Here is a 7,483-nt window from a genome sequence, read left to right as displayed (position 1 = left end):
GAGCATGAAAGAGAAGGATCACAGGAGAATCTCAATTTTCCAGCTTGAGGAGGATACCTGAAAATGTGCGCCAGTTGCCATATTCTTGGTAGAGAAGCTGCTTTGAGGAGGGAGGAAGTTACAATTTAAGACATTTTGAGTTACATCCAGGTATCAAAATGGAGATATCTGTAAGTAAGCATATAACTTTACAGCTCACATGAAAGGACTTAGCTACAGACATAGCTTTGTGGGTCCTCAGCACCTAAATGGTAATCAAAATGGGAGAGGAGGTGATCAAAGGCAATAGGAGAAGGGCCATGACAGAGTCCTGAGAAATTCCTATAAATGAGTGTGGTGTTGGGGAGATGGTGGCAGAAGTAGGTATCAAAAACAATAAACCAGAGAGTACAAAGTCACAGAATGCAAGAGAGAAAAATATTGCTCTAGATGGAGAAAGTGGTACATTGTATCAAATGTTGAGGGAGGTTTGGCAGTTGGAAGTAAGGAGGAGTATGGCTGTAGAATCGTGGAGACCACTCATGACCTCACTGAAAGCAGTTTGATGGAGCTGAGGGGATGGCTTGGGAGTAGAATAAGAAGGTAAGGAATGTGAAAAATGTGTGTGATACTTTTCTTAGGGTGTAATTCAAGTAATGGAACTGATAGCCAATGGTACTTCATATAAATTTGGACACATTTTTCCTACTTACCTTTTGGAAAGGTTTTATATATTTATGGTCTTTCCTATAGTTTTATGAGTGTTCGTTTTCACATACTTTTGCCACCTTTTAAAAAATTATCTGCAATTTCATAAGCAAACAAGACAAACCTAAGTTATTTTTAATTTGTATTTGACTATTAATGTAGTTGAACATTTCATATTTTTTGACCATGTTTAGTCCTTCTTTTGTGAATGATATACTTTTTTCATTTTTTTGTTATGTACTTTGATTTAAAAAATGATTTGGAAGATCTGTATATGTCTTTATGATTGTAACTCATGTCTGTCATATATATACTGCAGTATTTTATCCCGCTTATCCTATTTTTTGTTCATAGAAAAATCTTGAACAGTTTTATGTATAAAATCTAATTGTCCTTTTGATTATGGTTTCTGTCTTTGGTGTTTTTCTCAGAAAGGCCCTACCTCACTACCGCACTGCAAGTCTATACTTTGCTTCTACTTAATTGGATTTTCTTCTAATTAATTCATTGGTTTGAATTTTTCAATGTAACTTTTAATTCACATAAAATTCATTTTGATGTGACATTCAAGATGGAGACTCAGCTTTATTTGCTTCCAGTAACTTGTTTATCTAAATATGCTCCACACTAATTAAGAGTTGGAATCAGCAGAATGAGTAGATTAAGTAAGTGAAAAAGGAAGATTTGAAAGAGAAGAAAGAGCACTCCAGGTGAAGGTAACAGTATGCTCAAAGGGCCTGAGGTGGAAAGGGGCCTAGTGACGTCAAGTCTGTAAAAAGGCTAGTATGATTAGAACTCAGTACAGGGCAAAGAGTAGTGTTACATGAGGCTGGAAAACTAAGTGTGGACCTTGTGTTTAGGGTTTTATTAAATACCTATTAGTTTTTGTTTCAGGGCAGTAGGAAGCCAAGACAATGTTTGAAGTGACTGCATAATTTTTACATTTTGAAGAAAACAAAGTATACTTTGTTTGAAATTGGGGTAAAGACTGGCAGAGAGCAAGAGTATATTAAGAAGACCATTGGGGGAGATTATGTTAGTAGCCTAAATAATAGTAGATAGTAACTTAGATTCAAGTGTGAGCAAGGGAGATGAGAGAAATAGTACAATACAATTAAAGATATTTAGAAGGAAAATAAAATTTGATTTAGGGAGAACATCTGTCAGAGGTTGTTTAGAAAAATAAAACTACTCTAAGATATTGTGGATCAGTAAAGTAATGAATAGAGGGGACTGGGTATTTATTAACTAAGAGCTGGAGGAACCAAAGTGAGTGATAGCTATCATTAGATCTCGATTTCACTGTTGGCTTTCAGGAAGCCAGCTGGTCACGAGAACCATAGGAAAGGACTGCCATGATCACATATGTCTCTTGTACCTGGTTGAGTGATTCATAGGAAATTATCTATAAGCCACTACAAAAGCATCTGCCTGCTGATGCTGAAGAAAAAGAAAAAGGCTTTCAATTCGTGGACACTTGAAATTTCATGGTAATGCCTCTTATTGTGGCAGTCTAACCAAGAATTCACTGGCAGATACACTGATATCTAGGATATCTAGGTTTCTACCCATTATTCTCCAGGGAAGAAATATAGAAGGGAAAAATTGGAGTTGGGTTCCTAGCAGACAGTTAACACAAGAAGGGGAACACATGTAAACCCATGGCTGATTCATGTCAATGTATGGCAAAAACTACTACAATATTGTAAAATAATTAGCCCCCAACTAAAACAAATAAATTTATTAAAAATAAATAAAGTGATTGTAAACTAAAAAAAAAAGAAGTGAAAGAGATAAAGGTATTAATGATGACACCCATATTTCCGGCACAGGTAACTGGATGGATGTAGTGTCATTTGATAAATATGTACAAAAAACAGTATGATCACACTTGAGGGTACTACCAGAAGTGGGCTTCCCAGGTGGTGCTAGTGGTAAAGAAGCTGCCTGCCAGTGTGGGTGACTTAAGAGACATGAATTTGATCCTTGGGTCAGGAAGATACCATGGAAAAAGAAATGGCAACCCACTCCAATATTCTGGCCTGGAGAATCCCATGGACAGAGGACTATGGCAGGCTACAGTCCATAGGGTCGCAAAGACTTAGACACAACTGAGGTGACTTAGCACACACCAGTAGAAGTATTTTCTGTATAAATAGTTAATATTTACATGACACAAACATGTTTCTAGCATTGTTCTAAGTGTTTTACATGTGTTAACTCATTTAATCTTCACAAAATTTCATGAAGTAGGTATTAATATTATTTTCATAGAGGAGAAAACTGGCATACCAAGAAGTTAAGAAACTTAATAACAAATGTTGGTGAGGATGTAGAGAAAAGAAAACCTTTGTGCCCTGTTGGTGGTGTAAACTGGTGTAGCCACTATGGAAAACAGTATGGAAGCACTGAAAAAAATTAGAACTACTATATGATCCAGAAATTCTACTTCTGGATATTTATTCAAAGAAAACAAAAAGACAAAATCAGAAAGATATATACACCTTAAATTGAAGAAAGTGGAGAAAACCACTAGGCCTTTCAGTTATGATCTAAATCAAATCCCTTATGACTATACAGTAGAAGTGAGAAATAGATTTAAAGGACTAGATCTGATAGACAGAATACCTGATGAACTATGGATGGAGGTTTGTGACATTGTACAGGAGACAGGAATCAAGACCATCCCCAAGAAAAAGAAATGCAAAAAAGCAAAATGGCTGTCTGAGGAGGCCTTACAAATAGCTGAGAAAAGACAGGGAAGCGAAAAGCAAAGGAGAAAAGGAAAGATATACCCATTTGAATGTGGAGTTCCAAAGAATAGCAAGGAGAGATAAGAAAGCCTTCCTCAGCGATCAATGCAAAGAAATAGAGGAAAACAATAGAATGGGAAAGACTAGAGATCTCTTCAAGAAAATTAGAGATACCAAAGGAATATTTCATGCAAAGATGGGCTCAATAAAGGACAGAAATGGTAGGGACCTAACAGAAGCAGAAGATATTAAGAAGAGGTGGCAAGAATACATAGAAGAACTATACAAAAAAGTTCTTCATGACCCAGACAATCACAATGGTGTGATCACTCACCTAGAGCCAGACATCCTGGAATGTGAAGTCAAGTGGGCCTTAGGCAGCATCACTACGGACAAAGCTAGTGGAGGTGATGGAATTCCAGTTGAGCTATTTCAAATCCTAGAAGATGAATCGGTGAAAGTGCTGCATTCAATATGCCAGCAAATATGGAAAACTCAGCTGTGGCCACAGGACTGGAAAAGGGCAGTATTCATTCCAATTCTTTCGCAAAGCAAGGCAATGCCAAAGAACGCTCAAACTACCGCACAATTGCATTCATCTCACACGCTAGAAAAGTAATGCTTAAAATTCTCCAAGCCAGGCTTCAGCAATACATGAACTGTGAACTTCCAGATGTTCAAGCTGGTTTTAGAAAAGGCAGAGGAACCAGAGATCAAATTGCCAACATCCGCTGGATCATCAAAAAGGCAAGAGAGTACCAGAAAAACATCTATTTCTGCTTTATTGACTATCCCCAAACCTTTGACTGTGTGGATCACAATAAACTGTGGAAAATTCTGAAAGAGATGGGGATACCAGACCATCTGACCTGTCTCTTGAGAAACATGTATGCAGGTCAGGAAGCAACAGTTAGAACTGGACATGGAACAACAGACTGGTTCCAAATAGGAAAAGGAGTACGTCAAGGCTGTATATTGTCACCCTGCTTATTTAACTTATATGCAGAGCACATCATGAGAAACGCTGGGCTGGAGGAAGCACAAGCGGGAATCAAGATTGCCAGGAGAAATATCAATAATCTCAGATATGCAGATGACACCACCCTTATGGCAGAAAGTGAAGAACTAAAGAGCCTCTTGATGAAAGTGAAAGTGGAGAGTGAAAAAGTTGGCTTAAAGCTCAACATTCATAAAACTAAGATCATGGTATCCAGTCCCATCACTTCATGGCAGATAAATGGGGAAACAGTGGCTGACTTTATTTTTCTGGGCTCCAAAATCACTGCAGATGGTGATTGCAGCCATGAAATTAAAAGACCCTTACTCCTTGGAAGGAAAGTTATGATGAACCTAGACACTGTATTAAAAAGCAGAGACATTACTTTGCCAACAAAGGTCCATCTAGTCAATACTATGGTTTTTCCAGTGGTCATGTATGGATGTGAGAGCTGGACTATAAAGAAAGCTGAGTGCCGAAGAATTGATGCTTTTGAACTGTGGTGTTGGAGAAGACTCTTGAGAGTCCCTTGGACTGCAAGGAGATCCAACTAATCCATCCTAAAGGAGTTCAGTCCTGGTTGTTCATTGGAAGGACTGATGTTGAAGCTGAAACTCCAATACTTTGGCCACCTGATGCAAAGAGCTGACTCATTGGGAAAGACCCTGATGCTGGGAAAGATTGAGGGCAGGAGGAGAAGGGGACAACAGAGGATGAGATGGCTGGATGGCATCACCAACTTGATGGACATGGGTTTGGGTGGACTCAGGGAGTTGGTGATGGACAGGGAGGCCTGGCATGCTGCAGTTCATGGGGTCACAAACAGTCAGACATGACTGAGCAACTGAACTGAACTATTATTTTTATATATATATATATATATATATATATATATACACATACACACACACACACACACATGTATGTGTGCTAAGTCACTCAGTCATGTCCGACTCTTTGAACCCTTTGGATTGTAGCCCACCAGGCTCCTCTCTCTATGGGATTCTCCAGGCAAGAACACTAGAGTGGTTTGCCATGCCCTCCTCCAGGGGATCTTCCTGACCCAGGGATCAAACCTGCATCTCTTAAGTCTCCTGCGATGGCAGGAGGTTTCTTTCCACTAGCACCACCTAGGAAGCCCATACACATACACACACACATTATGGACTATTTATGTTTATATAATAATGGAATATGTATATATACATATATATTTAGTCATAAAAAAGGAGAACATCTTGCTATTTGTGACAACATGGGTTAATCTTGAGGGCTTATACTAGGTGAAATAAGTTAGAAAATATTACATGATCTCACTTATATGTGGAATCTAACAACAGCAACAAACAACCCCAAGCTCATGGATACAGAGAACAGACTGGTAGTTGCCAGAGGCAGGGAGTTGCAAGGGGTGGGAAAAATGGGTAAAAGAGGTTATTATAAAGTACAACTTCCAGCTGTAAAATAAATGTCTTGGAGATGTAATATATAGCACACTGGCTGTAATTAACAATATTGTACATTTGAAAGTTGCTAAGAGAGTAGATCTTAAAATTTTTCATCAGAATAACATTTTTTGTTGCTATTTGTAGTGATAATATTAATTATACTTTGGTCATGTCTCAATATATACAAATAATGAATCATTGTACACCTGGGGCTAATGTTAGATATTAATTTAAGAAACTTGTCAAAAGACACAGAGCTAATAAGTGGTGGAATTGAGATTTCATATCTGGCACTAGATTCTGTTATTTTAACCCCTATAAACTGCTATGATAAAATTCATAAACTTGGTTTTGAACATATTTATTTAGAGATGCCTTTGAGACATTTTAAAAGAAATGTAGGCAATTTTAAAGAAATGAGGAGTAGTTGTATGATTTGGAAGTGTAAAGGTGAGCTCTGGTTGCAGATTTTGAGTGTTCTGCTGTATCATACCTTGTGGTTGGGAATAAGGCTGCCCAGGTAGTGAATATAGAGTTAGAGGAGAGGAGTGCTTGGAACTGAGTTTAAAGAAATGCAAACATATGAGAGCTCTGTAGGCAAGATGTAAGCTTTCTAAGGATCTGGGGAAGGAACACTTAAAGATGCTGGAGTAAAATTAGGAAATTATGATAGTCTAGAAAAGAATTTTTAAAAAGGAGAGTGTAGTCAAAAATGTGTACATTGGTGACTTTATCCAGAGTTGGTTTCCTCAAATGATAGTGATAGAAGCCACTTTAGTGTGGGCTAGGAGTGAAGTAGGGAGGATAGAGACAGCAAGTACAGACTATTCTTCTGAGATGACAGATTTAGTTCTGGCTGCAGGAGAATTTTGTTTGAGAGGTGGTTTTTGTTTTTAATTGCTTGTTTTCAAGAGGGGAAGACTTAAACCCTCCCATTTTATTTTATTTTTTTAATAAGCTATATCAGTTAGAGTTTATTTTACTTGTTCAGTCGCTCAGTCGTGTCTGATTCTTCGCGTCTGCATGAACTGTGGTACGCCAGGCTTGCCTGTCCTTCACCATCTCCCAGAGCTTACTCAAACTCATGTCCATTGAGTTGGTGATGCCATCCAACCATCTCATTCTCTGTTGTCCCCTTCTCCTCCTGCCTTCAATCTTTCCCAGCATCTGGGTCTTTTCTAATGAGTCAAGTCTTCGAATAGATAGCCAAAGAATTGGAGCTTCAGCTTCAGCATCAGTCCTTCCAATGAATATTCAGGACTTATTTCCATTAGGATTGATTGTTTGGATTTCCTTGCAGTCCAAGGGACTCTCAAGAGTCTTCTCCACCACCATAGTTCAAAAACATCAGTTCTTCAGCACTCAGCCTTCTTTATGGTCTGACTCTCACATCCATACATGACTACTGGAAAAACCACAGCTTTAATTAAATGGACCTTTGTTGGCAAAGTAATGTCTCTGCTTTTGAATTTATTGTCTAGGTTTGTCATAGCTTTTCTTCCAAGGAGCAAGTGCCTTTTAATTTCATGGCTGCAATCATCATCTGCAGTGATTTTGGAGCCCAAGAAAAGAAATTCTGTCACTGTTTGCATTGTTTC

Source organism: Giraffa tippelskirchi, chromosome 2 (assembly GCF_054371585.1).
Source record: "Giraffa tippelskirchi isolate mGirTip1 chromosome 2, T2T-mGirTip1v1.2.pri, whole genome shotgun sequence".
NCBI lineage: Eukaryota > Metazoa > Chordata > Mammalia > Artiodactyla > Giraffidae > Giraffa > Giraffa tippelskirchi.
The sequence above is the reverse complement of the archived record's forward strand: the minus strand, read 5'-3'. Positions refer to the sequence as shown.